Raw genomic sequence first — 25,536 nt, 5'->3', positions numbered from 1 at the left:
CAAATGCTGTTTGCGGCCGTTCCTCGTGTGACAGGGGCACATGAAAATCTTTCCACCAAATGGCACAACTAGTCCTTCACAAATAAGAAAAAACGACGGCCCAAGACGAGGCTTGAAGCTCCGGCCGCGCCACGCCGCGCCGAGTCACCGGCCGCGCTGCGTTGATAGTTGTTTACATCCGGGCAGCCAGTCGTGCCGCCAGGGCAAGTTGAGTCGCTGCAGTCGGGTGCGTTGGCGCGCTGGCACGAGAATTTAAATCGTCTATGTATGCGCAAGCAAGCGAAGCAGATGAACATTGCAATTGTTTGCAACGGCGAGAACTGCATCTTCGTTAGCAGCAGAGTTTGACAACACCTATCGCCAAAATAAACAGATTGAGACAACACGGCCGCGCTCTCTGTCTGTGATCGCGCTGGTTGAAGCATCTATACGGGTATACGTACGGTATTGGTTTTGTAGCTGCGTGCAACCGTCGCGTCCTGCTTACTCGTTCTAATTAGCATTAGGCCACGGTTGAAGTGCTGGGGCACGGAGACAACAGAAGACTAACATGGCGACCGCCCGCTTGAGATGATTACCTCAGATAGGGCGTTTATTGTGGACGTGGTAGTATACAAGGAACGGAACGCCATCTCACAAATGGTGTTAAGTCGTTCTAAATCTTCCCTTTTGCTACCCGGATGGGCAACGGTACTACCATGGAGGTTCGTCCACTTCTTTAGATCATGCCTAGGGAGTACATTTTTTGCTATAGGTACTTTTCAGGGCACATTACTTGATTAAAACTCCATTTCCGGCTAGTTTGCGTTTACAGTGTACGGTAGATGTAGTGTCGCTTTTCCTAGTCGGTCATGTCAGAATAATCTTCTCGCTGGGAGTTTGACAAATGACCATTGGGGTGGTAGGGTAAAGATGTAGGTGCTTCCGTCCTCTCTGAAAGGCACCGAGATCATTCAGTGCCAGTGTCTTCAAGTTAAGCTAAATGTTGTATACTTATATTAATGGTTGATCCCTTAAAAACAATGAAGGATCAAGTGGTATTATGCAAGACTTAAGTTCCCAAAAGTGCTTCTTTCTTGCATTGTGACAGTACTCACATAACTAAAACCTGTATGACCGAGAGCGATGTTTGCATCTGTTGCATTGTTGTGATGATGCTCCATTCAAATGGTGTTGGTGAGTAATGTGTACGGCCCACCCACAGTCTGCACATGAATACTTATTGTTCTGTTTTTTCTGTGGACTTCCTGCATATTTGAGGTTTTGTAATGAGGAGTTTGCGTGTCAAACTGTTGCTGCTGCCAGCATTTTCAGTTCTCTTTGAATAAGTATGCAGCTAAGGAACATCAATGCCGCAGCGGTGCTCTGGTGAGAGTTGTTTCCCAAAAGTGCTGCTGTATCCAGGTGCCCACCACGATACTGTAATCAATTTTGAAGCATAGGATCACATCATCTGTTGAATGATCCTGTTCAATGCCACATTTGTACTTGTTTTGCCCTTGGTGTAATGCTGTTACAACACTCGGCGAGTAATCTTTGAATGTCTTTGAATACATTTACTAAAATATAGGAAAAGTGGTAAACCCTGAACTTGCAATAAAATGAAGTTTGAAAGCAATCAGATTTTTTCATTCTATTCTATATATTTTCATTCTATTCTATTCTATATTTTTCTGATCTAAGTTGTACTACCCCCCCCCCCTGTAATGCCTCAGGCGCTCAGGCGCTGTGGGTACTGTGTAAATAAATAAATAAATAAATATTCGTTACAGCATGGGATATAAAGAATACTCTCCACACAACTATGTTTGAAGGTCTTGCTACATTCTAAGTAATTGGGGGCCCCAGCTTTTCTGCTAATCCGTTGAACAAAAAAAATGCGCTTCGACTTTAAAAAAAAATGCAATCCCATACAATTTCTTGCTGATGCAATATGGCTATACATGTACCTACAATGTGGTGCGGCGTAAACTTTACCAGGCACGCAGTGTACTGGTAGCAGCTCATTCTATCTGCACCGAGCAGCACGTTTTTATAGCGATTATAAAAGTTTCCTCACTTTCTCGCAATTCTCAAACTAACTAGTTTAAATCGGTATAAATCGGAATCGCTAAGCTCACATGCAGAATTGTTTTGGTGTCTGCGCTTGTGTCGAGCGATGGTGTACCCCCAACTGAGCACATCAGGATGGCTAGGTTCCACTGTCTCACCCTTCGAAATACGCGTTCCTGTCTTTTCTTTCTCCGACTCGCGGCCAGGCTACAGCGGCGGCGTCTGCTGCTGCATTCGGGATGCCACCCCCGTAAATTCCAGGTAACAGCTGGCGGAATGTCTGGTTTCAATTTTTGTAGAGCCACGTGTGCGAATTCAAGTGACGTCGCACAGTTAACTGCTGTGGGTGTCATTTAAAGCCTTGCTTTCCGAACACCCACATAGTGCGGATTGGAGCCAATATTTTTGGTTCATCATGCTATGACCATGCAGCATGAGGTATTTATTCTTCACAACGATTGCTATGTATGCCTTCTTCACAACAACTGCGAAACACAATATATGTAAATAAGGAAACATGCACACAATAACTAAAAACTAACGACACTGCACAGCAAACCCATACAGCACCTTCAGAAGACATTCAACTATGCAACACAGAAAAGCAAATTTGAGCAGCTACCTTTAAACAACTCCAACGATAGATTACAAAAACAGCACAATTACAGTGAAACTATAACTGCTGGAATCAAATTGAGGAAACTAAATCGAATTAACGAAGCTTCACAGCAGAACATCACGGCACAAGAATTGCTCGTACAGAAACCCAGTCTGTCATTCATCTAAAAGCACTGACCTCAGGTTGCACGAAAGTACGACAAGGGCACTTGGGCCAGGCATGTAATACGGAGGACTGACGACTAGAAGGACCATCAGGGTAACAGAATGGCTACTGTGATGTGGGTCTAGGACTAGAAGAAGACCGGTAACATGACGGACATGAAACCACAAAATTTGTACGCAGGGATTGGACTAGGTCACCACATGACTGGAGGAACTGGATGAACATGGCAGATGCTTTCGTCATGCAGAAAACACAGGGAAGCTGACGATGGTAGTAAGCGCAACATTAAAGGGGTCATTGAGACGAAATGCAAGTTTGCTTCATTAGAAAGACTGTTTTGTCCCAATAAGAATGATGCCACTTTTATCACAAACTTCAAACAAACAATGGAGACACGAAGCAGAACATATGAAGCAGTGGCAATTCCCAGCCACTTTTTTGTAATTTCTCTGTGACGTCACAGATTTATTTATGCGATTAATCGCTGCTGATCCAAGTGACAGGCCCTCGTCAGGCCCTACCCAACAACGCAAAATGGCCTTAGCGGTCCGTGATAAGGCTATGCCCCACATGGGTTTTCAAGGTTAAATTTCGCACTTTTGCCCACTGCAATGGTCCCACATTCTAAGTAAAATCAAATGGCTGATCGCATTAACTTAAATGCTGTTCTTCCTGGAAAGAAGCAGTGGCAACAGCGAATCTCGAACAAACGTCCTCAACACTGGCAAGTGCCGCTCCAAAAAATCAAGATCTCGCTTATTTCGAGTGACAGAAAAACCCTGCAGCGTCCAACAAACGAAGTCACAGTAGTCAACATCGGCACATTCCATTTCTGCCTGTACTTGGTACATGTACTCATGGGTATCCTTCAGATTTAAGTTTTCATCCAAGCAAAACGTTTTGTCAGAAATATCGCTCACAAGAGCATTCCTGTGTTTGTATGGGCACTTTATTTCAAGCACCCCTCGGCCGCAGCAGCTACATTCAACGAGGCCATCAGGGCTCGCCGCAATAAACTGCCACTTTTTGCTAATGCAAAGGCCGAGTTCTGAGCATTGAAAATTCTCATGCTGCTGAGTCTGGTATTCAGTGTATGCTTGCTGAGCAATCGGCTCATTCTCCAAACCGTGCTTTATTGGTGCAGGGTTCCTGCTTCGAGCCTGGTACTGCACCAGTGGCGGCTGAGCTATGTTTGTAGCCAGACGCGCTGCGCTTGCTGCACTTTTACACTTTGCTACTTTTGCAAACACGGACCCCGTGATGCGTCCACACCTCTGCCTGTACCATTCAAGGCACTCACGTTGGGGCCTGGTACGTTGCTGGATGTCTACAATATTGGCGTGCGTCAACGTCTTTTCCATGAGAGAAGCTACCGTTCCGTCTTTTTCTTCTCGACTGTGAGCTTCCCATTCTCTGTGGTATAATTCATACAGGCTCTCTAACGGCCCTTCTGCACAGCCGGGGTCTGCGGTGTTGTCCCTATTGTCCGCATACCTACTAAATGCTGTGAAGATTGCCGCATTGGGCACATGCGCATGCAGTGCGTCAAGGGCATCGGGGAACTTTGTTCTGGGCGTGGGCGGCTCCGAGCGCTTTCTCTTCACCGGGTGCGACGCTTTGCCATGCTTGTGCTTCACGAGCACAAGGTCCCGCAGCCTTGTTGGCTCCACCTTCAATATAATTTAAGAAAAGAGAAGAACAATGCGCACTGAGAAGCGATTTTAGGAACCGAAATAAGTAGCCAAGTGCACTGTATGTGGCCAAGAAGAAAAGGTATGACATTTTAAAAACAAAGTGGAATCAGGCCAGCATGAAAAGCTACATCAAACCTTCACATAAATGAACTAGCATAAATACTAGGTTGTTAACACGCACCAAGTGAGCATAACGCATAATGTAAAAAAGAGGAGAGTTCACATACGTTTTCCCTGTATGCATTGTTCCGCTCGCACAGCTGGGACGTGGTGGAACCTGCCAGGCCCGTCGAAACCAGTACTTCAACCTTGAAAAGAAGAGCTCCAACGTGTATGCAGAGCTCCCCTAGCCTGCAAATATTGATATTAGTATGCACACTGCAGCTACTCCCTTTAATTTGGTTGCCTCAGTGCCTCAACTAGAGTAACAACATTTCAAGGTTGGCATAAACACGATTTCCGGTGGTCCATGCAAAAAAATTCTCTAATTCATACTCTTTACCCATGAGTCCTAAACCTAACTTAGCAGCATTCCGTATTTCATTACGCTTCTTACAGAGCGCCTCCGACCGCAACCCACTAAGCTGCCGTCCAGTAGACTTCATAGGGGAGGCTTGTACAACTTCGCGCACACTAACCTTACTTAAACTGACAAACAAGAGAACCATTTTGAAAGGTAAAATGAAAAAAAAAATCCTCGAACACCAGCGCCGGACTCGAATTTTCAACCGACGTGTTACAAGGCTGAGACGGTGCCGCTACACCCCGCAGCTACTGTATTTCACCCAGCATGAGAGGCAACTTTTATAAGCTCGAGAGTCTAGCAGTACTACCCGGTGCAGTACGGCCGGCTGCAGCGAAATCACAGCCGGCCACACAACACATGGCAAACCAGGCCCGCCTGCTCAGATAAACGTGTGCGGCCGCACGCTCCTGTTATTTCTCATAGTTTTTACTTTTCTCCTTGATACTATCCGAAGATAAATGTCCTCGAACATACATTGAACGCCACTGCTAAGCGACTTCACCGAGAGCAAGTCGCTGGAATGACATGCGGCGTAAATTCGTTGTTTACTCACCCAGCCATACACGTGCAGTGCGCGGCGTGCACTTTTCCTTCCTCGCTGACGAGAGCCCACGCCTCCATACACGTGCAGTGCGCGGCGTGCCCTTTTCCTTCCTCGCTGACGAGAGCCCACGCCTCGTACGGCTTGTTACTTGTGCGCTGCGACGGCGTCACCTCAGCTTTCAGGACACAGAAACGATAGCCGAGAGGGGCAATCAACACTCGCCTCACGTGTCCCTCCATCACGAGGCAGAACGGCTTTGAGGAGCGATAGTTCTTCATTGTTTTGGCGGTGAACGGGCCGGGCTCACCTACTAGGTACACGTATATGTCGCCGAACCGCACGTTCGGCCACATTTTTGGATCATTCTTCCACTCCTGAAAAGTGAACGGGTCAGGATACTGTTCGCCTGCGACCTGTAGTTTCTCAATATACCTTTGGCGGGTAACGTCAGGCTGCGATTGAGCGTAATCGGAAAGCTCCATCGCTGAACGACGCACAACACCACAGCAGCTCGCCGCGGAACACGGTGCCTTTTGCCAACCAACGTTTTACCTCGCCGCCGCCAGCAGGCGCCACCCGTCGCGCACGTGCGCTTCGTGACGTCACGGTGTTTACATACAGGGAGAGGTCAATTGGCTGCGCTACTGCACGGCTCCCCGGCCTTCAGACAGAGTCAGTCGGCCCAGCGTTTCGTCCGCCGGCCGCCGGCGGGTCGTCGCAATCAAGGAGGTTAAAAAAAATTGCTTGGTCGCAATTCGTTCGCTTAGTTGAAACGAAGCCAGGACACGTTTGTGAATGGAAGAATGTGCCTTTCTTTAGTTGGTTTGTTTGTACACTGCATCTAGCTCCAAGTCAAGGTCGCTTCACACAAGCGCTGCACAAGCGCACATGCGACGCTTCGCAGACTGGTACGCCAGTAGGAAAATATAAGGCCTCTTGAAGGCGGGAGAAGAGTCAGCGAAGTCAATATAGGTATTAAGGAAACACAATCAACTGATATTTTTACCGTACAGCGTAAAACTAGGGTGCGGGAAGCACTTTTTTGCGCTGGGCGAACAAGCACAGCGGTCAGCAGCACGACTACGCATCTGCGAACGCTTTTCCGTCTACGAAATGCAATTGCTAGACGTGAGCTACTGTGGAAACTCGGGCGACGCTTACTGCACGAGCGCAGTACAACAAATAGTCACCTAAGCTGCTTGAAATGCCAAAACTAAATAAAAGTGTAAACCGGTTATACAATATATTGCCGCGAACCATACATTGGGTTTGTTTATTTGTGTTTTGCTTTTACCGCCCGGCTGCGCCGGTCTGTGTTATCTCTGCGCCAAGGGAAGCGCGTGTTCCATTCTTTCTTTCTTTCTTTCTGTTCCTCATGTGTTATCTGTTGTGATAGGGAGAGCATTCCGAGCTAACGTGAACAGCCCAGAATAATCTTCTTGGATCTACTATGTTCTCGATGTGAATCGACGTTTCGAGAACCACGCGCGCCGAAAGATAAAAAGCCTGCAGTGCGGACGCCGGGGCATTCGATTCGACGACATTCGCCTGTGCAAGTCACTTTGTTGACCGCTGCTTCGCCGCCTCTGTATTCTTTTGAGTTGTTAGGGGAGCACAAGTTCGCTCCAATAAACGTGTTTCTCATTCAACACCACTGCATCGTCCTTGTCTTCGTGACATCTGGTGGAGGTGCGGGGTACGCACCCTTCATGCCCACTACAACCTCGAAAAGCCGCCAAGCCAGTCCAACAAGAGCCAGCCCCCGCCTGCAAGATTTACCGCCCGAGTTCGGTCTTCTGCCAGAAGGGCCCAAGAGAAGGAACGCTGCAACCAACACCATGGTGCAAGAAACAACGTCGCCAATCATCCTGCAGCAGCCCCGAGAACCGCCATCGTTCCGGGGAGCCCCCGCTGAAGACCCCGAAGAATGGTTGGAGAAGTTGGAGCGCGTCCGCATCTTCAACAGGTGGGACGATGAAGAAACGTTCCGGCATGTCTTCTTTTACTTAGAAGATGCTGCTAGAACTTGGTTCGAGAACCATGAGAGCTCTTTGACCGACTGGACTCAATTCAAGAGGGAGTTCCTTAAGACCTTCACTACCGTGGTGAGAAAAGAGCGAGCTGCGCTTTTGCTTGAAACTCGAACGCAGCACCCCAACGAAGGAGTCGTGATTTTCGTTGAGGAGATGAAGCGACTTTTTCGTCGTGCGGACCCTGAAATGACCGAGGAAAAGAAGCTCAGGTTTCTAATGCGAGGAGTGAAGCAAGAGCTTTTTGCTTGTCTAGTCCGTAACCCTCCGAAGACAGTGGCCGAATTCGCGTCTGAGGCGGCCGCGATGGAGAAGACGCTAGAAATTCGAACCAGGCAGTACGACCGCCCTGTCAACGCGCTGTTCTCGGAGACCATCGGTGCTGCAAATGGAAGCTCCGATACATTGCGAGAGACCATCCGAGCAGTGGTCAGGGAGGAGCTTCGGAAGCTTTTTCCAACGACGCCGCAACCTCAAGTGGCTTCCCTGACCGACGTAATCCGAGAAGAAGTCCAAAACGCACTGGGAACTTCTACGCCGTCGGAAGCACCCCGCGAACCACAAGCCATGACCTACTCCTCGGCTGTTCGTCAACCCCGCCCTGCTCCAACCCGTCGTCAAGAGGCTGAGCCATACCGCCGTCCAACGCCGCCCGCCCGACGCCCTGTAGACCAATACCAGACGCCAAGGAAGACCGACGTGTGGCGAACGCCCGATAATCGCCCGCTGTGCTACCACTGCGGAGAGGCCGACCACATCTACCGTCGCTGTCCCTACAAGAGGCTCGGTTTGCGAGGGTTCTCCGTCGACGCCCCACGCCCCCGATACGGCCAGCGCCCTGCTGAGATCGAAGAATACCTCTCCAACACCAACCGAGGACCAGCCCGCTTCAACCGTTCACCGTCGCCCTACCCGTCTCAGTCACCAAACCGCCGCAGCACTGCTGACTTCTCACGTGGAAGGTCCCCCAGCCCACGCGGGGGAAACTAAAGGCAGCAACTTCGGGAGGTAAAGTTGCACAACGGCGGAAAAATGAAAACCCTCCAACGACGCAGCGACTCGCTGAAGACCATCATTCACGACATGCCCTCATCCCGACGACCCGACCTAGCCCTAGCGAGACTCCTGAACACGACGACAGCTACACGGCGCGACGCGTACCCGACCTGACCAAGACGTCCGTTGAGAAGACGACGACAACGACGATGCACAGTGCCCGACCATCAACACGTACAAGCAGAGATACGACGCCCCGACGAACCCGCAACTCGAGGACGACTGCATCTGACGTCAAGGTGTCCATCGACGGCTTTGACGTAGTCGCCCTCGTAGACACGGGAGCTGACTATTCGGTAATGAGCGGACCATTTGCGTCTAAACTGAAGAAAGTTATGACCAGATGGGACGGTCCGCACATACGCACAGCAGGAGGCCACCTCGTGACGCCAAGTGGAACGTGCACATCGCGCGTCACCATAGACGGCACAACGTACCCTGCGGCGTTCGTCGTTCTGCCTAACTGCTCCCGCGACGTGATTCTCGGAATGGACTTTTTGACGGACAACGGCGCAATAATTGATCTGCAGACCAAGTCGATAACATTTTCCTCCAATCACTCCACGACGCCGCAGCCGAACCCCGATCACCGTGCTGCTGTCAGGATCGCCGACGATCACATCACCCTGCCACCCCGCGCAAGCTTGATGATCGCCGTCTACTGTGAGGATGCTGCTTCTGACATCGACGCTATCGTAGAGAGTGATCGAAGGTTGCTTCTCGACCGCGGTGTCTCCGTCGCAAGAGGCATTGCGCACTTTAAGCAACGCCAATCTCACGTTTTGGTCACTAATTTCACCGAAGAGTACCAGCATTTAAACAAGGGAGCTGCAATTGCGTTCCTCGAAGAAACGCAAGAAGCAAGTGATGTGATCGCAGTCGCCGACTTTGAACGCACACCCGTAGAAACATTCAAGCTCCCGCAGCCATTCGACGTGAATCCGGCGCTACCGCAAGAACAACGGAAAAAATTATTGGCTTTGCTGCGTCGCTATAGCGAATGTTTTTCGTCGAGCGCAAAACTACGTCAGACCCCTCTAGCGAAGCACCGAATAATAACCGAAGATGGAGCCCGACCTACCCGACAGTCACCGTACCGCGTCTCTTCACACGAACGGGAAGCCATCCGGACTCAAGTCGACGACATGCTGAGCGATGACATTATACAGCCATCGAAAAGCCCCTGGGCTGCGCCCGTCGTACTCGTAAAGAAAAAAGACGGCACATTAAGGTTTTGCGTTGACTACCGGCGACTGAACAAAATCACGAAAAAGGACGTGTACCCCCTCCCCCGAATCGACGACGCCCTCGACCACCTCTGCCATGCGAAGTACTTCTCATCGATGGACCTGAAGACCGGCTACTGGCAAATTGAAGTGGACGAGAGAGACCGAGAGAAGACTGCATTTATAACCCCAGACGGCCTATACGAGTTCAAGGTGATGCCGTTTGGGCTGTGCACAGCACCAGCGACGTTTCAAAGAGTCATGGACACTGTGCTAGCTGGCCTTAAGTGGCACACCTGCCTCGTATACCTCGACGACGTAGTGGTATTCGCCCGGACTTTCGACGAACACCTTGCAAGGTTGGAGTCTGTACTCGAGGCCATTCGTACGTCGGGGTTGACGCTGAAGCCTGAAAAGTGCCGTTTCGCATACGGGGAACTCAAGTTCTTGGGCCACGTCGTCAACGCCGCGGGAGTCCTACCTGACCCGGCAAAAACTTCAGCCATTGCGAACTTCCCAAGGCCAAAAGACAAGAAGGGCGTGCGGAGATTTCTCGGGCTGTGCGCATACTACCGGCGCTTCGTCGCAAACTTCGCACGCATTGCAGAGCCACTCACGCGCTTGACGAAAGATAGCACCCCTTTCAGCTGGGAAAACGACCAAGAAAAAGCATTCGGCGAGCTGCAAAAACGCCTGCAAAGCCCGCCCGTGCTCGCTCATTTCGACGGAAATGCCGAAACGGAAATGCATACGGACGCCAGTGATATAGGCTTGGGTGCCGTCCTTGTCCAAAAGCAAAGCGGCTGCGAAAGGGTAATCGCCTATGCTAGCCGTGGTCTGTCGAAGGAGGAGAAAAACTATTCTGCCTCTGAGAAAGAGTGCCTGGCTATTATATGGGCGATTTCAAAATTTCGCCCATACTTGTATGGAAGGCCATTCAAGGTTGTAACAGACCACCATGCGCTGTGTTGGCTCGCCAATTTGAAGGACCCCTCTGGCCGTCTTGGGCGGTGGAGCTTGCGCCTGCAGGAGTTCGACGTTACAGTCGTTTATAAATCCGGCAGGAAACACTCCGACGCCGACTGCCTGTCCCGCGCCCCCGTCGACCCACCACCACAAGACTCTGATGAAGACAGCGCGTTCTTCGGGATCGTGACGGAGAGCGACCTAGCCGCCCAGCAGCGTGCCGACCCCGACTTACGCGTCATAATCGAGTACCTCGAGGGATGCAACGTTGCCGTTCCTAGGACCTTCAAACGCAGTTTACCAGCATTCAGCCTGAGAAACTCCGTCCTTGTGAAGAAGAATTTCAGCCCCGGAACAAGAGTGAATTACCTTCTCGTCATCCCCGCGGACCTTCGTGACGAAATTTTGGAAGCGTGCCACGACGACCCGTCTTCCGGACATCTGGGCACAGCCCGCACTATCGGAAAAATCAAGGCGAGGTACTACTGGCCCGGCCTTACCTCTGACGTCACCCACTACGTCCGGAGCTGCCGTGACTGCCAGCGACGAAAAACGCCGCCGACAAGACCCGCCGGACTTCTGCAACCGATCGCCGTCCCATCGAGACCATTTCAACAGATTGGAATGGACCTTTTAGGCCCGTTCCCTACGTCACGATCACAGAACAAGTGGATTGTCGTAGCGACAGACTACATGACGCGCTACGCAGAGACCGCCGCTCTTCCGAGGGGGACTGCACAAGAAGTGGCGAAGTTCTTTATAAGCCAGGTTGTGCTGCGACATGGAGCCCCGGAAGTCCTAATCACAGACCGCGGAACGGCATTTACTGCGGAGCTGATGCAAGGAGTATTACGCTACAGCAACACGGATCACCGAAGAACGACGGCGTACCACCCCCAAACGAACGGACTAACAGAACGTCTGAACAAGACAATCGCAGATATGCTGTCAATGTACGTTGACGTTGAACATAAGACTTGGGACGAAGTGCTCCCGTATGTCACGTTTGCGTACAACACGGCTATCCAGGAGACGACACAGCTGACGCCGTTCGAGCTTGTCTACGGTAGAAGGCCGACTACGATGCTCGACGCCATGCTTCCGCACGTAGAAGACGACGACCTCAACGCCGACGTCCACGGATATCTTCAACGTGCGGAGGAGGCCCGCCAGCTCGCTCGAGTTCGTATAACGGACCAGCAGCTGGTGGATGCGGGCCGCTACAACCTCCGACGCCGAGACGCCGCGTACCAACCAGGGGATCGTGTGTGGGTTTGGACTCCCATTCGACGACGCGGACTCAGTGAAAAGCTCCTGCGACGGTACTTCGGACCCTACCAGATTCTAAGACGTGTTGGGCAATTAACCTACGAAGTGATTCCCAGTGGTGATTCCGGCACATCACGACGACGCACGCGACCCGAAGTCGTCCACGTGGTTCGCTTAAAACCTTTCTACGGACGATGACGAACTTTTATTTTCATTTGTTCGGACTGTCGCTTATGTTAGCATCGGGTCGATGCACTCTTAGAGGGGGGGTAATGCCGCGAACCATACATTGGGTTTGTTTATTTGTGTTTTGCTTTTACCGCCCGGCTGCGCCGGTCTGTGTTATCTCTGCGCCAAGGGAAGCGCGTGTTCCATTCTTTCTTTCTTTCTTTCTGTTCCTCATGTGTTATCTGTTGTGATAGGGAGAGCATTCCGAGCTAACGTGAACAGCCCAGAATAATCTTCTTGGATCTACTATGTTCTCGATGTGAATCGACGTTTCGAGAACCACGCGCGCCGAAAGATAAAAAGCCTGCAGTGCGGACGCCGGGGCATTCGATTCGACGACATTCGCCTGTGCAAGTCACTTTGTTGACCGCTGCTTCGCCGCCTCTGTATTCTTTTGAGTTGTTAGGGGAGCACAAGTTCGCTCCAATAAACGTGTTTCTCATTCAACACCACTGCATCGTCCTTGTCTTCGTGACAATATACCCTATATTAGCAAGGCCTTCGCATCCCGCTCCGTGGCTCAGTGGTCTGGGGCGCTAGGTATGTCACCGCAGGTGTTTTGCAAGTCACGAGTTCGAATCCCCGCGGGTACGTGCTTTTTTTTTTTGTAAGTAAACTTTTTTGTTTTCCGCCGATGTTTTCTATATTGAGTTCACCTTTTTTGGGGCCGCAACGTTCATGGCTACACGAACTAGTTCACAAAACGCGCGCAGGCTGGCACTGGCGCGCTAGCGAGTTCTCGTTGGCGTGCTGTTGCCATAAGCACCGACTGCTTGCAGGCAGTGGGCACAGGCCAGAATTAACAGACCCTTGGCCTGGTGCGAACCCGCTTTTTACGATACAGGCATGAGGGAGGCAAGCTCCAAATATGGGCGAAAAGCGCATGACATTTGGGCGTCTGCGGGTACGCGGAGGGCGTTCATGCACTGCGTAGGTCTCGGCTAGTGAATGCTACGACTACAAGCCGTCCTGGGAGGCTTTTGTGCATTTTACAGCCGACAACATGGCAGAAGCGCGGTACGATGATTACTGAGATATTGAGAATGCCCATCCAACAACGCCATTGGTTATGTTTTACAGAACCGAAACCGGAACCGAAACTTGTTTGATTGCTAACCTTGGGCATCATCCAATCACGGCGCCCCTCCTCCCAACGTCACAGCCTTAGTTGGTGCGGCCGCCGCAAACCGCGCATGATAGTTTTTCTTCTTTCGCGCTTTGTAAAATAATTACCGATTTGTCAACCGGATAAACGATGAAAAGTGTGCTAATTTGAGCCAGTCTACGCAGTGCAAGCAAAAACGGGAGCTTGACAAATGCACTTCAGTGTCCCTTTAATTGTACGTGATTGGTTCGGCGCATGGTAATCACGTTCCAAAATTGCCGTGGATTAGTGTTTAATAGATGAGGAAGCGTTTGCGTTAAAAACGTGTGTTTCGCGCTTGAGAGAGCGCGTTTGTGTTATGAAGCTGCGGAGAGATGATAGTCTGTTGCTCGACCTGGAACGCTTCTAGCTGCGAAAGATGCGCTTTTTTATTAAGAAGGCGTTTAAGCGTCGGGTTAAACCACGGTGACTTGTGCTGTGCCAACCGACGCAGTGGGATATATTTATCTCTTAGTGTTTTAACTATATCTTTGAAGAAGCACCAATTATCTTCAATGCTACGCTTCCAGAATGGCGCAAAATATGAATCGGCAAAGTTCGCAAGCTCTGAGTTAATTGCGTTAAAATCAGCCTTACTGTAGTCTCTAATTGTTTTGTAACACATAAGCGGACGGGGTAGAGGGGAAGGAATGCTGAAGTGTATAACTGCGTGGTCGCTTAAACCGGTCAGAACAGTTAGGGAAGAGACAGAATCAGGTACCGTTGTCAGTATTACGCCTAGTACATTAGCTAAGGAACTGATTACGCGCGCCGGTGTTTTTACAACTTGTGACAGATGGAATGTGTTCAACAAGTCAACAAATGCTTGACATTCCGAGGAACCATTGGTTACTACCAGGCACGTAGCCAGGACCCAAGCCCACCCGCCGCCCCCCCCCCCCCAACAGAGAAAAAGCCAGGTAGTTTGCAGACACGTTTAAAGGCTATGAAGACAAAATACAGGTTTGGTTCATTAAACACACTGCATTGTCACGATAACAATGATGCGCATCTTATCGCAAACTTTAAAAGAATAATTGAGACATGAAATAAAAGATATTAAGCAGCGGCCACTCCCCACCCACTTTAAGGCGATTTCTCTATGACATCACAGGATCTTTTTTACGATTGGCGTCAAACTACCTAAGACAAAGCCAATCAACATGGCTGCGCTATTGTAGAGAGTATCTAGTTCCATTGATGCTATCGTTTCAACTGTTACGTGCAGTTAACCCACTCATACCTGCGTTTTAGTGCTGGCCTGTACTAAATCCCTCCTGCCCGTATTACGTCACTGCAGCGCAAAATTTGAATTTTTTTATATATTTTTCGCATTGCTCCGGTTGAAAAAAAAGTCTTCTGGGCTTGGAATGTTGCTCAGTGAGTTACCAAAGGCTAGTTCTTTCAAATTCAATAAGGTTCTATTTTGTCTTCAAATGGGCCTAAGGTCTCTATTGGTGATGGTATTTAGTGCCATATGAAGTTGTAAACTGGGAAAAATCCGCAGATCGCGTGGTGGAAATCTGTGCGTGGTGGAAACCAAGGAGCGCCCTGCCCCTGGCACTTTCCCCAGACGCTGTTCCATTCTCCACTAGTCCAAACCGCGTGACGTTTGTGCGGGAGGTTCAAACACGATCTGCAACAACATGCTCGCTGCTCCCTTGTGCGGGGCTAATCCGAACCACGTGACGTTTGAGCGGGGGGCTCAAACACGATTTGCCACATGCTGGCCGGCGGCGGCGGCGCATTGCGAGATAGCAGCAGAGTAGCGCACGCCGCCGTTCGTTCGCTGATCACGGGAACGCTACTTGAGACGCAGCAGAACTTCGCCGTGACCGAGAAGACTGCAGCTCGCGATACGCACAAATTTCATATTAGGGAGGGTAGTAATCGTCAGCGCATTTTTACGCCCTCCCGTGCTTCTGTTTATTTTTTGCAATCATCTGATGACCGCACTACCGTCGTTAGCTTCGGACGGCGCAACTTGCCAAAGGGGCATCGGTGGAGGCGAGGAGGAAAGTAGCTGTCAAAGATGGGTCAGCGGTGGTGATTAGGAGCCACGGAGCGGCGCCGAGTAAATCGATGACACCGGAATGAAAACTGGTGGGTTAGACATATACTGCGTTCCAGTAAAAGTGTTTCCTCAACTATATTCAAGGCTCTAGCTCTAGCAGAAAGAAAGCGCATATGGTCCCTTCCGGAGCAGCATCATGATTTTCTATTCTCAATTGCCCCACACTTGAAACTGAGGCTGCCTGAATGACTACGTCACCGGCTGGAAACGTTATTTTATAGACTGCGACTCAATGCGGCATTCACTAATGCCAATTTACATCGCATAGGCCGAAGTCCACGCCCGTATTGCGACAACCATGACGCCCCCGAAGCCGTCGAGCAGGTCTTCGTAGAGTGCTCCGCCTACAAGGACTCAAACAGCCGGTTAAATCAGATGACATGTCTTCCCCCTGTTCCAGTTACACCGATCCTGATGCATAGACCATGGCATTCTCAACCATTTCAACGGAAAGTCCTGGATGCGTTATTTGGGTATCTCGACGATATTGGTGTCTCTGAGACTTTACGGCTCCTTTATGAGGACAGCCCTCGCTACATCCCATGTCCCTATATATGCCCCTATCTCTTTTTTTTTTCTACTTTCCTCTACTATTCCTCTTTTTACTACTCATCTATTTTCCCCATTCCTCTTCCTGCATTGCACCATGTCGATGAACGCGTGTTTGCAAACCTCTCTGCGTTTAATTTTTTAATAAGAAGCTTCTCTCCTTCTCTCTCGATGGCATAGGCGGCAACCAAGTGGGCGCTTAAGGGCCCAACCTCCTCCTCTTCATATTTTTCAAGGGCTAGAAAATATGAGCATGCAACTTCTCAACACCGAACGCAAATCAAGGTGCTTGACGAAATTCGCGCAATTGGAGACTAAATATTGGTTTTTTGCTATTCGGCTGATTATCAGGGAAGAATACTTGCTGATCGTCTTGCCCTTACCTATGTTAAGAATTCTGCCTTTCAGCTAGCACAGTATCGGCAAAGCACAGAAGGGTACAAAAAGGAGTCATATCAACTACAGTTGAACTAGGATGTAAAGACCCTCTATATAACGAATTTCTGGATATAACAACGTTTTTATTTCGGCATTGCTAGACCCATCGAAACCGATGCCTGTGCTACCTGACCTCTATATAATGAAGCCATGACAACAGTAAGCCTTGATGTAGCGAATTCGGTACGCTGATGAGGCATTGCTTCTTGCAATTTTTTCTGAACTAATTTAGCGAAAATATTGCCCGCACCGCGTGCGTTTCCAGTGTAAGAGTGGTGTCGGTTAGGTGATGGGCCCGCCGGTCGGTGTGTATTCGCGCGTCTCCGCTACTTTCTGTGGTGTAGGTTTGTCGGTGATGAGTTCTCCTGCAAGAAAACAAAAAGTTTCGTCTTTTCAAGACAAGCTCGAAATTTCTCGTGCCATCTCCGCCAGCGAGAAAGATGAACGTTGTCATCTGGTGCAGTATCCCAGCTAGCAACCCCCAAAAATGTTAGTGTAGCAAAGAGAATCAAGTTCGTGAAAAGGGGCTCTTTCAGCATTGGTTTGGTCCTTGAAACTAGTTAAGGCAGCGAACAGTGTCAAAAGGCGAAATTGATACTTAACTTACGCTTGCGAATACAGGGGTACGTGATCTTGATTCTTTGCAGTGTCGTGTACTGAATAACTTCGTGAGAAAGCACATGGCGCAAAGCGCGCATTTTTCAGCTGTGAAATAGGTCCTTAAAAGGAAGCTCCCTATCACTGGTGGCTAGCATTTTGATTTAGTTTCTGCTTTATTTACGGGAGAACTAACTCGAAACCTGCATCTAATGAAAACCTGTATGCAACAAAATATTGCGAATTTTTATCACATTTGTAGCATCCAGGCTCTATTTTGCACGTAACCGTGTATCTCGACGTGGTGCGTGCTTTCACACAGCAGATAAACCTACACTTGCATCAGAATTGACGCATCGATTATGCCTGTCGCAAATGGAACTTTTCGAAGTTACAATACGGTCTCCTAAATATTTTTATGAAGTGTCGTCAACGGCCATTTAGTTGTCAAACATCAGAACTTTTGCAGCTAATTTGCAAGGTCGCAGCCGCCGTTATCAAAACATTTTGCAGCACTCGTGCCTGCCAGCGCAGTACTATGCTGTGGAATCGGAGCGACAGCGGAGTTCAGGTTCGTCCGAATCAAAAGTAGAAATACACTCAAGAAAAAGTCATGCGGCTACAAAGGAAGGCGCAGAGCTTTGTTGGACAGTTCGAAAAGGAATACTAATTCGTCGCAGTGGCTGGTTCCCCTCGGGACAACCGCCCATTGATATCATGCAGTCGATTTCACAAATAAACTTATAACCAGGAGGCTAGCTGTTTGTAGTGCGAGCCTGAGTGTAGGGTATCATCGGTTGTGAGCACTTCCGCCCTTATATAGGCTCCATGCCGGGGCGTGAATATATGGTTAGTGACCGCCACCAACATGTTGTGGAGATGAAGACGTGAAACGAAGATCTTCTTACAAGGCGCATTTACAGAAAAGACGGCCGCGCGCGGGACCACGAACGCAAGGGCTTCGCCTACTTCCTTTTCAATATATGCCTCGAAGTCTGAGTGCGCCCAGCGTCTTTTTTTTTTTGCAATGATTTAGCTCCACTCCAGAAAGCATTAATTAATCAGTCTAGGTACTGGCGTTTCTTTTTTCTTCCTCTGTGGCTGATGCGCCACAAAGATACTGTTGTATGTATTTGGATAATACGATACAAAATAACGCGGTGTTGCAGTTGCACCGTTCATTACAAACATACAAGATCTTCCAATGGGTGTTAATTCGTTCGCTACATTGATAACAAATAGCTCTCACATTTCAGAGTTTTCTGCTTCAATAGCACAAACTTTGAAGTGCAAATCGTGACTGAGATGTACAAATTACAGATAAAAGCAGGGTTTTGGAACGAAATGTTTTTTGTTCCGTTTTTTGTTTCATTCCCCAGAAAAAAGTTCCGTTCCGTTTCTGTTCCGGAACGAAAAAAAAACGTTCCGTAACGGTTCGTAACGGTATTTTTTTATAAAATAAACAGTAATAGAATACTAATAAAATTTATATAATAATAATTCATAAATTAATTAATTAGTAACTTCATAATTGGCTGTTTACGTCCCAAAACTACCATATGATTAGGAGGGACTCTGCAAGAAACTTCGAAGAAAAGTAACAACAAAAACTTAGTATTGATTTTCCCTCCTATTTGAATCCCGCATTATCTTTAAGGAAGTGAGCACGATTTCAGAAGCAGCAGATCATGGAGTGTACTCTCCGACAAGCGAGACCGCTGATCCGACAAAACAAACTTCAGTGCAGAAAATGCCCTCTCCACACTGACTTGTGTGGTTGGCACACCAAGGGCCACTTGTGCTAACATGTATAGCTCCGGTTGCCGCTCTTTGCGCTCTTCCCAAAATTTCAACATATTTGTGCTTCTTGGAAGGCGCGGCCCTTTGTCCAGCATTTCTAGCAAAAGTACCACGTCCGATAATCCTGGCTCACTTGTCAAACGCGATTCAGTTCCAGCCTCGGCTTCCTTCGTTTTCAGAAACGCTTCGAGGGCTTCCTCCGGTTCTTCTGAAGTGGGTGCAGCGGTGCTCTCTGAAATGCAGCTGCTACATTGCTTCTGCTGAAGGCCTGTGAAGGCTGTGATTCGCTTCCAGGTTTTGCACAGATGCATCCTCGCTTGATATTTTTGATCAGGTGTCAGCAGAAGGCGATAGCGGTGGTCCATGTACAATGCAGCACAAAAGATATTCGTACTGCAGAGATTTCGTTCTCGTTTCTTCATGGACTGAACCAGGGCCTGTGCCAGTGGCGACGGTATCGCTGATGTCTTCATGGAACACGTCAGCCAAGCACCATAGAAATCTCCGATTGTCAGTTGTTCTGTCTGAAGCACCTTCGTGGCTTCTTGTGCTAGCTGAAGGGATTGGATCAGCCCTTCTACTTTTGCCCACATGTTGTCACTCCAACTCGCGGTCTCTTCGCGTGAAAGGAAGTCTTTAGCGAAGTCCTTCAGTTCAACGAACCTGGTCAACATGTTCAATGTCGACATCCAGCATGTCGGGCAATCAATAACAGGCTTCCTTAGCCGTAGCTTTCTTATCAAGCCCATTGCACTTTGTACGCGCAGTTTCTTCACATGTGCGCGACACTGTGCAACGAGGGTGTTTGAAGCGGAGTCCTTAAGAGCATCGCTGACTGCCAGTTGCAGCGTGTGCGCAGCACACCTGACGCCAAACTTAAAATCGGCTCCATCAAGACCAAGGCACTCGGCGTCTTCTGAATCGTCCAGCAGAGAGCCGCTATATCCAAATTCAGGGTAGCCGCTATCGTCATCCTCGTCTGAACTGGAAGCGTCGGGTTCATCGTCTGTTTCACTGAGAAGGCGAGCAGCCTTTAGCATGTTTGTACCGTTGTCAGTTGTGACACTGTACACCTGGGTGACACTGAGGTCGTAGCGAGACAGAGTGTTTTTTACCTGTGATGTCAAATGCTCTGCAGTGTGCCTATCGTAAAGCTCCTTCATGGCCAGAGGTTGAAGAATTAGTTTTCCATTTTCGGCATACTGTGCGTTGATGCCAAGCAGAGCCCTGTAAAGTCGCGACGCGCTGTCGATTTTTAAAGAAAACAACCGATTTTTCAGCGACTGCGAAATTTCTTCTCGCTTGCTTTTTGCTTCTTCCTGGACCCTGTCCTTTACAGCCTCTGCTGTGATGGCTCGCTTAGCATTGAGCGCTTTTAGGACCGGATCAATTATTTTCCGAAAGCCTGAGTCATCAATTAGCCGAAATGGCCCACCGTTTCTTGTGACTAGTTCAACGCAGCTATTCATGATGATGTCCTCTGTTGTTTCGAGCGAAACACACTTCGATGAAATGGGTTTAAACATGTTATGTATATCCACTTGCCTGTGTGCTTTGCCGCAGGAGAGCCTTCCGCCTCGTCCGACGCAACACGCTTTGTAGAGTGGGCTTTGTCGGCCTGAATGTTGTCGTGCACTTCCTTGTGGTGTCGCTGCAAATGACGCTCGAGGTTCCCACCATGGTCGCCCGACACAACGTGCTGGCAGTCCTCAATCTGGCATGTCGATGTCTTTGAGACGCTGTCATACTTGAAATACCGTCGAGCACGATTTTTTCTGCCGCGTCCCATCTGAACTAGCTGCAAACGTTGTTACGAGGCACTTGGGAGGTGGCCGAACATCAGCAATGTTCGCTTGGAGTCAGTCGTAAAAACGTAGTGGACGCGCACGAGACACTAACAACGTCGGTAACGAAACACACTGCAGGAATGTCACGCCTCCTTTTTGCATGTTCCACCGAACAGGAAAAACGAAATAAAAAAAGGCAGGCAGTAGTGGTGAATGGAAAAAAAAGTAGTTTGCCTGCTAGTCTATGGTCGTAGCTATCTGGTGTAAAATAAACTTGCCCGCGCATGCGCAGTAACTATTTTGCAAGCTGTCAATGGTGCAGACACCAATCCACCGCACTGTTGACAAGGCAAATGATACTGCCGGAATTCAACATGATGGCGCTAGCGACGCTAGCGACGTACAAAGGGCGACAACGTTACCTTGACCGTGCATTTCTTGGGACCGTGCAGACATTTCCCGTGAACGGAAAACCATTAAAAATATTTCGGTTTCACTCCGGAACGAAATAATATATAACGTTTAGGTTACGTTTTCGTTCCGGTCAAAAATATTGTTTTTTTTTTCGTTTTTCGTTTTTCGTTTTCGTCCCGTTCCGACACACTGGATAAAAGTATCAATTCCATTTCTTATCCCTCTTTTTTGAGTGTTACTGTTTTTTAAAATAAATTTACCTTCATGATGCTAACTGGAATAATAAAAAGCTTGTTTTCGTGTATATCTGAGGTAACCTTCACTTGACTTGCAAATCCAGTTGTTTCCCGCCTTCAAGTGTGTTTCTTATTCACATGATATCTTCCACACAAACATAATGTATATGTGGCAAAAATACATTCCACACAAGGTTTGGCAAACTGTAACTGAAACGTTTCGGGTTTACATTCTCGAAACTTCTTGCAACATTAACAAAGTGTTTAAAGCGTGTTTTCTGCAACGTTAGCTACATGTAAATCAACATCATTCATATGGGTTCGAAATGCTTCCTCACTGTTCCACTAATGTTTGACAAAACGTTGTTATAACGATTTTAGCTGTTCTTAAAATCTTGTTCTAACATTCTTAGGGTGTTTCTGCAACGTACGGTAGACGTAATTCACAGTTTTTACGCGTTGTAGAAGTGCTTTGTTACTGTTCGCATAACATTTGGCAAAATGCCAGGTAACATTTTTCGTTGTTTTTGAATGTTTTTTGAACGTTAATAACTTGTTGGCTGTAACGCTAGAAAAATGTAACACCGTCATTATTAATATGTGTTAAAGATGTGTGCTGGAGGTTTAAAGAAGGTTTGCCGAAACATTTATGTAGCATTTTTAGACAATATTATTTTAAACATTTAATGAATGACATTAGAACATACTTCTAGCATTAGCACCTGACAAAAAAATAACGTTCTTCAAATGTTTTGGTGCCGCTTGGGGAATACTGGTTTGCTCAGAGCGATTCAAGTTTCCCGCCTTCCCACTGCTCACGCGCCATCTGTTGGTACAGGCGAATGTTATTCCTTATCTCTGTGTCCTCTCCTGCCTCAAACAGCACGAGAGGGAGCTCTGTTTCTACTCTGCTTTCTTTTTTCGCATGAGCGCGAGCCTATCAGCGCCGCTTTTAACGCGTTCATTCACGTGCGTAGCACGCTCTCTCGTTGTCTCTTTTTAATGCGTAGTATTCCTTGTCAGTTCCCTTCCCCACCCCCCGGCCGCAGCCGTGCAAAGGTCCGCATTAAAAAAAAAATGCGTAAATTGCAGCTTTGACATAAGAAATCGTTCCACTAGCGCAAAGCAAGACAACTGGTCGAACAGAATATGAATCATGAATCACAAAATATGATGATAGAAAAATTAGTGCAGTGAATTTACAAATAAAAAAAAGTGGATTTTATACATCACCCCAAAAAACGAAGACGGAAATGAAAAAGGGCGGAAAGAATGAACAAAACACAAATAAACAATTGCAAAAACCGATCAACCGCGGTCTACGGGTAGCGTCTGCGCAAACAAACGAAGGAAGTTCACACTAACGCGTAAGACATGAAGGTAACGAAATCGTACGCAACCTTTACGCCCATCACGCCACTTTATGTCCACGATGGCAACCGATGTGCCTCTTCTTCGCGGCCGCAACGTCCTTTACTGGAGTAAAGGGCGTTGCTCTAACGCGAAGAAGAAGCGAATTGATGCTGACTGAATGAATGAAACGCGCAGACTTAAAATACGCCCCCGTGGTGCAGCCTGCACCGTATTACGTGTTGTGTGTCCAGCAGGTGGGGTTATTCCTCCCCCTACAGTCACAACCGTGTGAGTAAGCCGTTTCAGTCTCTGGTGATTAATTCACCGTCGTAGCAGAGTGTTTAAAACGACCGACTCTAACTCCCTTGATCTACCAGGCGGAGGCTCGACTCCTGCGGGTGCTGCTTACTTTTTTTGTTTATGCTGAATTTTGTGAAGCGCCGAAATCAGGATTTGCCAAATGGATTGGCTGTTAAAATGGGTATTGGTCCCTTCGCGGGGATAAAATGCCGTAATCGTGTAAATCTTCATCATTGGGGAACGGAAGAACATATCCTAAAGGTATTTATCTACAAACAGGGAAATCTGTGTGTAAAAGCTCAAGTAAATAAAAGCGGCGTAAGACGCATTAGTAGACTGTTATCTCAGTTTATGCAGAACCGTTGTTTCTTTCAAGGCCTGTCCTGTGGCCTAATGAGGAAAAGTTCCAACTCTATGGTGCCAGTTGGATACCGGCTACCGCAGACCTTTTCATGGGCCACCGGGTTTCTTGGCAGACGAACATGCCTACCAAGAAGGCGGATTATGATTTAATCGATCTGAGTAGCTAGTTTGCAGCCAAAGAATTGTACGCAGTAAATGTTTCCGTAGTGAGCTACGTGCATGTTTGACTCGAATGGAATGCTGCGTCTGAGTCAGGCTCAGAGGTGCTAGCCGGATGCCAGCGAATTCGAGGGCGCGATTGCTCTATAGTCCCGTGACGGCAGCTGATAACGAAGTTCCGCTAGCCTTCTTTCAACGGCCACTTCACTGCCGCAGAGCCGAGGTTACATGGCTGGGAGTCTGCACGATAGGAAGTTTTTACAGCGACCTAGCGGTGGATAAATTGAGCTGGTCCAAGCCTGCCGGTGCACTGAATGATTGATTGTGGTCTTTATCGCGCCGAAGCTTCGCATTGGTTATGAGCTGCGCCGAAGTAGAAGAGCTCGCCTGATAATTTTTGAGTGCCTCTTATCTTTAACTTTTGAAGCAAAGCCCACCGTTTATATCACGTACGCGCGCCAAAAGCTGGTTTCGCTACGCTTCTGTCACAGCCATGTAACCGTGGTAGCAGAGCTGACAAAATTAAAACGTTAAAAGGAACGAAAAGTGTGTAAGTAACAATTGGTATGATGCAACAAAACTTGATTAAAAATAAAATCTAAAGTTGCTGAGACTGTGAGATTAAGGGGAAGCCTGGAAAAACATTAATACAGGTTCATTCCACTGAACGATTTGAAACTAACTCTTACGGATGGCATTTGATACAATTATTTAGTCCAGATAAAAAGAAGGGATATATATACTTTGTATAATACTGTTACGATTGCCTCGGGGAGACACAGGGAATACGGAGGCTACAGACGACCACGGACATGTTCGCTGAGGGGACCCCTGGGAGCAAGAATCTTACTCATCTCTGCTGTGAACAGAACTGGCTGCCCACCACAGAGCCAGAGGTAGATGGAGCAAGTGTTTGTGCATTCATTTATTTTTTTTTGCATACGGCGAATGCCTCTGAATTGTTTGCTTCGTGTTACATTCGCATGGCATTGGCTTTTTTCCAACCGCAAGGCATCAAAATTTCTCTCCTAGGTAAGCCAGCGTATGCGTTTATTACCTGTGAACCGCGCGTATAACAAGTTTATTGAACAAATGCTGGTGCAGTCTTGCTGTCACGGTCGGGGAGACGCCATACGCGATATCCTTCTCTCTCTTGCTACTGTTTGTTCGCTCTTCATATGACTCTCTGAGCACAACCCTCGCAACTATTGAGTGCTGCTTGCGCCGGAAGTAACAATCATCCCTGATACGTTAGAGGGTAAAGCAAATACGTCCAACCTTTCTGGCAAGGCTCTTTTTGGTACGCAAACAGCACTCCCTCACAAGAAAAGGATATGGCCACCTTGCTGTAGTAAGTTGGCGAGCACCTCCTATGACTTACCAAAGCAAATTTTTGGCCCTCAGACCCCAGCCGCTGTAAAGCACCCGACCCCGGCGGCACTCAAGCTAGTGATACAGGAAAAGGGGCTAAGATTTTCTGGGTCCGGACAGGCCGCCTTCACTACTTTACACAGGTGCATTGCTGCGGATTGTTTCACAGGTGCCATATTATCTTCCGAAGTTTATTGCAGAAGTACGCTGACACGTATTGCATAGTGCAGGTATACAAGAGGCGGTCCCAAGGTTCCAACTCGCAGGCGGGACCACCTATACTCTAAACGATAATATCGAGGACTGTACAAATTTAGAGTTTGAAATTAACTATCGATTTGCGCATAATGGTCAAAGTAATAGAACTTTGTTGGCAATACACCGATACCACAAAATCAAACAATAGTAGTAGTTTATATACAATATGACAAATTATTATAAATGCAGATCAGATGAGAATATACAGTTGGAAAAAGAGAGAGAAAGAACAAGTACAATGCAGTTGCTCACAGAAGCTTGGAAAACGTATTTCATTATAAATAATTTAAACATATATATACACACACACACAGACAG

General features: G+C 48.2%; 1 pseudogene; it reads right to left on the bottom strand.

Moving 5' to 3' along the window:
* Nucleotides 1–18,829: 18,829 nt before the first annotated feature.
* On the bottom strand, nt 18,830–20,804 carry LOC144161951 (uncharacterized; annotated as a pseudogene).
* Nucleotides 20,805–25,536: the final 4,732 nt, after the last annotated feature.

The sequence above is a fragment of the Haemaphysalis longicornis genome, unplaced genomic scaffold (genome assembly GCF_048455015.1).
Source record: "Haemaphysalis longicornis isolate Haplotype H1 unplaced genomic scaffold, Haemaphysalis longicornis Haplotype H1 scaffold_12, whole genome shotgun sequence".
In the NCBI taxonomy this organism is placed as follows: domain Eukaryota; kingdom Metazoa; phylum Arthropoda; class Arachnida; order Ixodida; family Ixodidae; genus Haemaphysalis; species Haemaphysalis longicornis.
This window is presented reverse-complemented; position numbering and strand designations above follow the sequence as displayed.